The 10,109-nt window shown below is 40.6% G+C and overlaps 1 protein-coding gene and 1 long non-coding RNA gene across 10 annotated transcripts in view; one reads left to right on the top strand and one right to left on the bottom strand.

The window, feature by feature from the left end:
- GRIA1 (glutamate ionotropic receptor AMPA type subunit 1) overlaps positions 1–10,109 on the bottom strand; it is a 375,656-nt gene that overhangs the window by 66,214 nt on the left and 299,333 nt on the right. The gene's annotated exons all lie outside the window — the stretch shown is intronic.
- LOC112133366 (uncharacterized) overlaps positions 1–10,109 on the top strand; it is a 135,779-nt gene that overhangs the window by 107,445 nt on the left and 18,225 nt on the right. The window lies entirely within an intron of this gene.

The raw sequence follows: 10,109 nt of genomic DNA, 5'->3' as shown, positions 1-10,109 counted from the left end.
CCATTCCTCTGAGTGTTTCTCACATCACAGTAGACATAGAAAGAGAGATATAAAAACAACATGATTGGCATTCTATTAATCAAGTCACATAAAGAAACAATTAGGCAAATTTCAGGAAAACCTAAGAAGTAGAAGAGGACAGAGTCAGATTAAGATGTAATTAAACACTTCAGACGCTTCAGGACAGAGGAAAACAGATTCATCAGAAGGCCATGGTTGAGTCATTTTCCTGAGGCTTTCAGAACAATCTCACTTCATTTACATGACTGCTGTTTAGGCTTAAAAGAGAAAGGCAGTGAGGATCATGAAACTTTTAGTTGGAATCACCGTGCTCAACAGTTGACAGCTTTGGAGGACTACAGACACCTGCTCCAATAAGTCAAGTTAGTATTCAGCAAATCCCAAGGCAGGAGTTTCTGGCCACATCAATGACAACTACATATAACATATCCAGGGCCATCTGCAAGGGCCAAGGGAGTCCATCTAAATTTCTCTATGGACAACTCCTCACTTGCCCTCTGAGACCCTGTTCAAGTGTGACTTATAAGGGTTTATGTGCTGGGCCCATTGGTGCATGAGCCATAGGCTGGAACAATTTTGTTGGCTGAGTTTGCCACCTCCTCCTTCGACACCTAACCTAGTTCTTTAGACGAGGAGTTGACCATCTTTCAGGACATAACATGCCTCATCTTCTATTTATCTACTTTCTCCTAAGGATTACTCTGATGTTGGTATCACCTTAAATTGAGGCCCAATGTTTACTTAACTTAGGTGAGATGGGTTCACAGACATCATGAGGCAGTAATAGGATGAAGGAGGATGTCCCCAACGGTAGGTGGCAAGGAGCACTGATGGAAGGCAAATAAGCCATCAAACCCAGACTGCTCCCCATGGCCTGACCCTTTTACTGTTATGAATCCCCAGGTGCCTGTTCTATTCCACTGCTGAATGTAGACAGTTGACAGAACAAACATTTTTATTTTCATTGTTTTCATTATTTGTTTGTTTTTAAAAGAGCTGAACCTTGGCTATTTGGTGACTCTAGTGTTATCAGAAGCATGTTGATCCCTCCCTGGGAAACACTTGACTCACAGCCGCTCTGTTTACTATAACCATTACCTTTTATTTATGCTTGTCAGTCGCTGGGCAGCTAACTAGACTGTGGCATATGGATCCCTGAAGGCAAGAAGAGAGACTCCAAATGCTGGTTTTCTGTCTGAAAAGGAGTTCATATTTATGATTTCGCTTACCCCACATTGGGATTTTAAATGTGGCAATTTTCAAGCTGGGAAAACAATTTCCATTAACAGATCCCAGAAATGCACTCTTTAGTCTTTTAGATACCTTTATGGGCCAGTACTCCCCTCTCTCTCTCTGTCTTTCTCTCTCTCTCTGTTTCTTCTTCTCTTCACTCTCTCCCTCTCAAAAGAAAGAAAGGAGAGAGAGAGAAAGACAGAAAGAAAGAAAGGAAGAAAGGAAGAAAGCAAGCCAAAATGGTCTTTGTGCCTGAATAACACACAAAGGGTATTTTTCCTGAGAGAGGCTCAATGCTAGGGTAAGTAGATAGCCACTGCCTATGTTTTGTTACCTTTCCTTCTCTTGTCTCCTCTACTTCTCTGTTTTAAGGGAATGTATGTAGAAAGACTCAAAATGGGAGAGGAAGGGGTATCAGTGCAGGGACAAAAGGGAACTGGGCACAGCAAGGGAAGGTATAGGGATCAACTAAAAGAGAGAACAAAGGTTGGGGTTCCCAAGGTTCTAATTCTCATTTTTGCTGTGAACTATAAGACCACTTTTCTGTATTAGAAATAAAGTCCTCACTGTTCCGCTCAGGCAAATAATCCTGTTTGGGGTCAATAGTGTGAAGAAGTGTTTAGAGAAAGTAGATGGTCCTCACAGAGCGTCTCCCACAATGGGTAAGGTAGGAGGAATTTACATCCTACATTGATGGGCTCATGATCTCACAATCAGGTCCAACAAGGGACTGTCTAAAAAGGCATTTAATTAAATTTCACCTCAAAATGTTCTCCTTTCTGGAAGATTCTCTGGATTTGACTTTACCTCTTATGCTACAATGTTGTTCTAGCTCATTGGTGTGTTGGCTGGGTCTCCTCAAACAGATGATTAGTTCCCTGGAGCTATGTTCTCTGTGATTTTAGATCCTTCTCCAAAACATTTAGTATGGGATATTCCATGCAGTGTAGGAGTACAACATTTATTACAGCATGCTCCATGCTGTGTACTTTTTTTTTTTTTTTTTTTTTTTTTTTTTGCCAAATGAACAAATGAATGGCCAAAATCTAAATGCAATATCACCTATGTATCTATAACCTATGTGTCTCAGCTATTTGGTAAACTCACCTATCTAGAACACAACAGAAAAGGACCAGAAAGTGAGCAAAGAAAGTGCACAGGGCTATAAGGTGATTGTTGTAGTTAATATTTATTTCACTGAGGGCCTATTGTGGGCCAGGCATTGTATTAAGCACTTCACATGCTTTATTTCATTTAATCCTTATATCCCTGTTTGGTTGTCATTTTTACTACTTCTATTTTACAGATAAATACTTAACTTGCCCCAGGCTGTCACTCAGCTCTGTGTGACTAAAGCCCATGCATATAACCATTGTGCTTCACACTGAGTGCAGGTGGGGTACTGTATGATCCTTGCCTATGCTCACTTAGACCTTCCCCACCCCCCACTACTCAGTCCTTTTTAAACTTTCACTTTGCACACAGTTGTAATATCCAAGAATCTCCATTTTCTAAGCCCAAGCAGAATAAAGTCAGCAAATAAGAAAAGCCTCATCTTATGCCATTTCATAAGATGCTAATTCACAACTTGACAACAAGGAAGGAGCCAAAGCAGATTTTTTCTTTTCTTTTCTATAAATTTTTTTCTTTTTTTTTTAGAGATGAGGTCTCACTATGTTGCCCAGGATGGTCTCTAACTCTTGGCCTCAAGCAATCCTCCTGCCTCAGCCTCCCAAAGTGCTAGGATACAGGCATGAGCCACCTTGCCTGGTCTTCTTCTTCTTTTTTTAAGGAGACAAAAATGATGGTACTAAAAGAATGGTGGCCTGGGGGCAATTCTGGTTCTGGAAAACTGCCCTATGATATTTGCCCTCCAGCAGATTCACTGTATTCTAATCCAATGCCATTGATTATTGATCATGATAGAGTTATCCAGAAAAGGTTGTATTTCACATGTTCAAAACAAAAGTTAAAGATGTGAATTTGATTAAAAAATATTTCCTTTATAAAATATAAAGGCTTCAAGGCCAGGAACCTTGGAAAATCTGGGGGTCTGGGATAGCAGAGGCTATCCCTTAGCCTAGCAGTAGTTTCTAGATATCTAGTTTTCACGGATGAGAAAAAAATAAAGTGGGTGTGGGAGGACCAACATAGGTGTGTGTTAAATGTTAACTTGACTAAGTAGAAATGTTTAAAGAGAACAACTACCATCTGTTGGTAACTTCCTTTTATAGAAGTAAAGATGCTGAAATAATCAAAGAAATAGGAAGGACAACATTAAAGAATAAAAGGAAGTCTTTAGGTTGAATGAATTTAGACACATTGCTGCTATTTTCCTCATTTTACCTCACGCTGGTGAGAACTTTGTCTTGGGCAAGCAGTGACTGGTCCACAGACTGGTGTTTGGAAGATGCTGTTCTAGAAAAATCAATGTCTTTCAGTTGGCTAGATCTGGGGTTCAGTTTTGCATTTTCATCATGCCTACCTAGGAACAACTCATTAAGGTCAATGTGGAATGTTTTGTTCTCTTCCCCAAGGTTTTTAATAAAAGGAGAGTTATGAAAAATAAGAGTTTTAGTGACTTATTAAGAATGCTTGAATACGCAAATAAGAGATTGGTCATTTTTTGTCTCGAAAAAATTAAAACAGAATGGGATGAACCTCAAAGACTAAAATGTCTTCAGAGAATATGTGGGTATTCCAGGCAAGTGAGTGTTCCTTTTGTTATAAATTTCTTCCAAATGTGTTAGTCTCCTACCTGCCTCCTGTGGCTTCAGATTTTCCACTTGCCATCAGGGACCATCTCTGGGGTTAGCCTTGCTCTGAATGAGAATCCCTGGTACTGGGAAATTCTCACTGCAAATAACTACAACTAGCCCTAGGCTAATCTATGTCAGCCCTCTGAGCTTCAGTGTCTCCATCTGTCAAATGGGATAATAGAAGTTCCAACTCAGAATTATCAAATGGACTATCAATGAGCTATTTCATGAAATGACTTAGCTACTACTATTGGTGATAAATAACAACAACAACAACAATATTATTATGATTACCATCGAACTGAGCATCTGAATTAAATCAGGAGACCTGAGTTTAAATCTTAGCCCCAGCACTTATGGTGTGCCCTTAGGTAAATCAGTAAACTTCTCTAAGCCTCAGATTCCTATGTGTAAAAAGATTATAACATACACTGGGCCCATAATAGAAGCTCAGCAAATACTCGTTAGCTCTAACTTACCTAGAATCAGAGGTGTGGAAAAGCAAAAGATGTCACAACATATGGATTAAGCTCTAGATTTTACCTGGAAATGATTTTACAGACTAACAAAAAAGATTCCTGAGATTACTTTATTTTCTTTCTCCTGAAAGTGGAAGTCAGTTGCCCACTGCAGTTAATTAGATATTCTTCATAGATTAGTGTTAATTAAGTTTGGCCTTACATATTTTAAAGAAATGTCTAAATAAAATGACTTGGAAATTGTTTTAGTTTCATGAGCTCAGGATGCTGTTGATAATTATATCTATACAAATTATCATATATATACACAACATATATATTTATATATCATATATGTAGGATATATATATATATAATATCAAAAGAGGTATTAGAATCATACAAAGGAAGGTGATGGTCTTCCATTATTAACTTGTCCCATCTCCTTTGGAGTATGGCACTCATTATTAGACAACAATTTTAAGAAACAATAACAAACTGGAGTGTGTCAAGAGATCAATTACCAGAATGATGTGGATACATCTGGAACCATCACATGTGTGGAATAACATTGAAGCAGGTGTGATTAAGGGCAAATGTAAGAATTGTCTTCAAATATCTGAAGGATTAATTTAGAGCATTTAGAGAAAATTATACTATGGGTTCCTAAGGAGGAGAACTATGACCAATAGGCAAAATCATGGAGGACATTTGAGTCAATATGGAAAAGAAATGACAATACAGCCAAAGGAAATGGAATTGGCTGTTTTAAGAGGAAACCCTTGGAGAGGAGGCATTCAGAAAGAGACTAGATGGTTATTTGTTATGATTTTATAGAAGGGACATCTACATTGAGTGGGAAACCATAATACTTTGCCATAAACCCACTTTAATAACCATGAATATAGCTGAGAAGCTACTATGTGCTAGCACCACGAGAGGTCCTAGGTATATACTAATGTGTAAGACAAACATGGTTCATGCCCTAGTAAGGCTTACAGTCTAATTGGAGAAACAGGCAGTAAGAGAATATGTGAAGTGTTATAAAGGAAACAAAAGGTGAAATGACAGAAAATGTCAGAGGTGGTCAGGAAACATGGCTCTGAGGAAATGACATTTAAGCGGAGACTAGAGGGAGAAGAGGGTTGGGTGATAAAAGATCACGTTCTTATGGGGAGATGAGGTTGGTGAGGCTGGCAGGGACTCTGCAGGCCAGGATGTAGCATTTTATTCTGAGATTGGAGGGTCTTAGCCAGGGAATGACAGAACCTTTTAAACCAAGTTAATAAGTTCTCCCAATGCAGGGAGAAGAAGGGACTAAAGGGAGGCAAGTGGGGAAACGTGCAAGCCAATGAGAAGGCTAGTGGAGGAGCCTAGGCAAGAGTGAATTAAGGATTGGAAAGAAGAGAGGCTGTACGTTCAGGATACATTTTGAGTAAGGGAGATAGATTGGCTATGGGGGATTGAAGGAAAGATTTGAGCTGATTTTTCCCTTGAGATTGTGTAGATTGAGGAACCATTTGTGGAGATGAGAGAGACTAAAAAGAGATGGATTTGGGAGAAGCCCAAGAGTTCAGCTTTGGATGCACCAATTTTTTTTTTCTTTTCTTTTCTTTTTTTTTTTTTTTTTTGAGAAGGAGTCTTGCTCTGTCGCCCAGGCTGGAGTGCAGTGTTGCGATCTCAGCTCACTGCGAGCTACGCCTTCTGGGTTCACGCCATTTTCCTGCCTCAGCCTCCTGAGTAGCTGGGACTACAGGCACCCGCTACCATGCCTGGCTAATTTTTTGTATTTTTAGTAGAGACGGGGTTTCACTGTGTTAGCCAGGATGGTCTTGATCCCCTGACCTCGTGATCTGCCCACCTCAGCCTCCCAAAGTGGATGCACTAAATTTAAGATGCCTGTTAGATGTCCAAGTGGAGAGTCAGTTTTCTGGGAAGAGGTGAATCTGGAAGTCAAAGGAGATGATCAAGCTGAAGACATAAACTTGAGTCTATAAATTGACTAATAAAACAGACCTGCAAGGACCATCAGCCAAAATTTTGTAAAGGGTTCATATAGGGATGGCTATGATAATTACTTACTTGAATAAACAACCTCTAGTGGAACTTTTCTTATGCTAAATCCTGTGCTTGGCACTGAGCAAAGTAAACAAACAGAAAGCAAACAATCAAACAAAAAAAGAATCAGGCATGGTTCTAATTTGGCAAAGTTAGAGTCATCTGAAAATTCCAAGGTTCAGAGACATGTTCAGCATAAGGGAGATGATGGTTGTGGGTCATCAGGGGATGAAACCAAGGCTGTAGTCACTGACATGGTGACATGCATGACATTTAGTCCCCAAGAGGGCCAAAGAGCAAAAAGAATCCTCTAATGCCTGAGCCCTGACATTCAGCCACTGGAACTGGTAGGTCCAGGGGAGCATTCTAAATATTGAATTATTTTTGGAACTCTTGGGGAGGAAAGACGTGGTACTCTAAAGACGATTTCTAGGATGAACTTGGGCACATTAAGGTCCAATATATTCAGCCTTGTGCTGCAAAGAAACTCAATTATCATATACTTCCAGGGAAATTAAAGTTTGAAAAAAGCAGCCAAGGGAGATATTTCAGATGGTTTTAATTGTGTCTCAACTTATGAAAGGCAAAGGACAGAATGTTGGGCTTCAATTCTGTAGCAATTGTCTACACTTTCCACTTTTGCCTTCGAAACCTTGAGTTTAAGCATCTGAGGAGTGTTGGATGAAATGACCTTTGGAATTCTGCCCAGCCTATGATAACATGCTTTGCTTCTCCTCCCACAGAGGGAATTTCTGATTTAATCAGACCAGGCTGCTGGGCATCCTACCTTCTCAACCGGTGTGCCTCTGCCTGCTCCTGTGTGCTTGCTTCTTGCTGTTCTCCTTAACTTCTCTTTTAAGACCTGGTTGCTCTGCAATGCTCCCCATGTTTTCCTTGAATCTGCCCTTGAGCACTTCATTTCTCATTGACCTTTCCTTTAAACTTGCCTGGCATCTAGCAGGCAGTTCACTGCATCGTCTATTACTATTTGATGTGTATTGGTCTTAGTCTTCAACTTGATTATAAAGCCTTCAAAGTAAAGAGTTAGTGTCTTTGGGTCAACACTTCAAACATTTATGAAGATCAATCAAGTGTTAAGCATTGTAGGTACTTACTAGGAATAACAACTTGAACAAGTTGTAAACCTCTTCCTTTAAGGACCATGCAATCTAGTATGTGAGGCAGAAATATTTCTCAATAGTTCATGAAAGACTGTATCAGATTTTAAAATAAAGGGTTATGGAAGCACCAAAAAAGGAGAGGTGAATTCTGACAGTGGGTGGAAGTTAGAAAACCTTTAGGGAGTGTTCTGTGAAAAGGGCAAAGTCCCCACCTGGGGAGTGTGGTCATGATGAGGGGAACTTCGGGGAGATGGGGTTAGAACAGCTGACAGAGTCCTAATTGTGAACTTCCTTGAATGCTATGCTAGAACATCAACATTTTACCCATGGGCAAGGGAGATACGGGAGGTTTTTAAGCAGAGAGAGGCCTCAGACCAGCAGCCCATCTACACTCAGCAGAGTGAATGATACAGTCAGTTCTAAGCAAATATATATCAATTAACTGAAAAATATAACGGCTCATATGAGAGGAAGAGACAAGGTTGAAAATTTTAACCCTGGATCCAGGGATCATGGAGATAGTGGGCCACTTCAAAGCAAGCAGGACTCACATGGAAACTTGAGGTTGGTTGTCAGTGGAAGAGGAATTAGAGTTATTCTCTGAGATGCCAGAGGGCAGAATTAGATCAGGGAGACAAAGCCACAGGGACACAGATTGCTGCTTAGTATGGCGGCAAACCTGGAATTATTAGCACCCTCTGGTAATTGCTACTTGAAAAGTATGATTTGTTGAGACATTGTTCATGGGACAACTGTTTGTCAGGAATAACATGGAGGAAATTCATGAGCTAGATAAAAAGCTGGGATTAAATCAGTGGTTCCCAAACGGCTCATCCAATGAGCTGGAACTGGTTTGTGATAGTTTTCACTCATCAATGGAAAAGAAGTAAAGATAAGGGTTGTGTAGTGAGTTTTCAGGACGTTGACCTTTTCCATTTAAAGGACAGACTTTTGTTTGTAATTGTTTCCTTCATTAATTTTCAGTGTTGACGTATTCCTTCTGTTATTAAATGATATTAATGAGAGACGGTAATTTTTTTTGTTTCCTTTGTCTTTTCCTGGCAATATAAAATATTGTCAAGTGTCCACACTTTACCATTTTATTTTTTTGTAATTTTACTGATACATGATATCTGTAGTTTGGGAACCACTGGGATTCTAGGGGAAGGGCCTTCAAGGAACTCTCCATCCTCCCTTAAGAGGGGAGAGCAGGTATTGATGAGTAAAGTTTAAACACGTTTATGGGGGCTATTTAGGATGAGAATTTGCTTGCACTGGATTAAGGGTCAGCGCACAAGTGAGCATGGTCCTTCTAACTCTTCCTTCCATGGGGCTTGAGGGTTCAGGGGCGCAGAGTCCTCCCTCTGTGAAGAAGGTCCAGTTCATCTTTTCCTCCTTTCTCTTTTTACACTTCTCCCTGAACTAAGCAATCTTCCACAGTCCTTCACATATAAGCCCGTGGAGGATAAAAAACCATTTCGAGGGGATGACAGAGAAACCTTCTCTGGGTGGATTTTTTCTGCCTCTTTTTCAAGGCCAAGCCAGGGTTCTTTTGCTGGGAGTGGGGACCAGAGCCTCAGTAGGAACCAAAGCTCATTTACCCTGCCATTGCCGAGGAATAGCATGGCTGAATTTAGGCAGGACTAGTACTGGTGGGCCTGGGTCCTGGATGTACTCTCTTAATGGCTTCCTTTGGACAATGGTCTCAAAGTCTTCCTCTGTCTTTAGTTCAGTCTATGACATCACTGGCTGTGTGGACCATTTAAGGTAAACTGACTGGGCAGACAGCTCAGACCCCATAGGACTCTGCTGACTCAGTAGGTTGGGGTGATGAGTGAACTGGGAGAGGCTATCCAGTGACCAAGCAGAAGAAAATAGTGGGGTTATATCAGGAGCCTCAATTAAAATGCAGACATCCCCGGGTTCTTTAAGGAATACAGGTAGGATCAAAGTTCCCTTCACACCTGACCATTCCAGATGGTGTTCCCCTCTTGAGTATACTCAAGGAACAGAGAGTTCTGCGATCTTATGAGAAGAAATGCTGGTCAGGCAGTGAGTCAGCAGAAGACAGAGGCTTTGTCTTTGGTTTCTGACTGTACAAATGACACAAATGAATTTTTTTTAAAGCAAACGATATATACAGAGTGCTCACTTAATCACTCCATGCTGGGTGGAGGAAAGAGTCTGAAGGTGTGATTTGAGTTCCTCATTCATCTCTGATCAAATTATATGACATGTCATGTAACTACAGCTAGGGTAACCAACTGTCCCAGTTTTCCTGGGACAGTCTTGGTTTTTGCACCCAAATCCACATCCTGGAAACCCCCTCAATCCTGAGCAGATCAGGGTGGTTGATGACCCTAACTGTACCTCAGTTTTCCCATTTGTAAAATGGGAATAATTGCATGCTCCTGCCCCAGCTGCCTGTAGAGTGGGGAGTAAACGAGGTGACAGATGGG

The sequence above is a fragment of the Pongo abelii genome, chromosome 4, assembly GCF_028885655.2.
Source record: "Pongo abelii isolate AG06213 chromosome 4, NHGRI_mPonAbe1-v2.0_pri, whole genome shotgun sequence".
Classification (NCBI taxonomy): domain Eukaryota; kingdom Metazoa; phylum Chordata; class Mammalia; order Primates; family Hominidae; genus Pongo; species Pongo abelii.
Note: the sequence above shows the minus strand (reverse complement) of the source record. Positions and strands in the feature narration are given on the sequence as shown.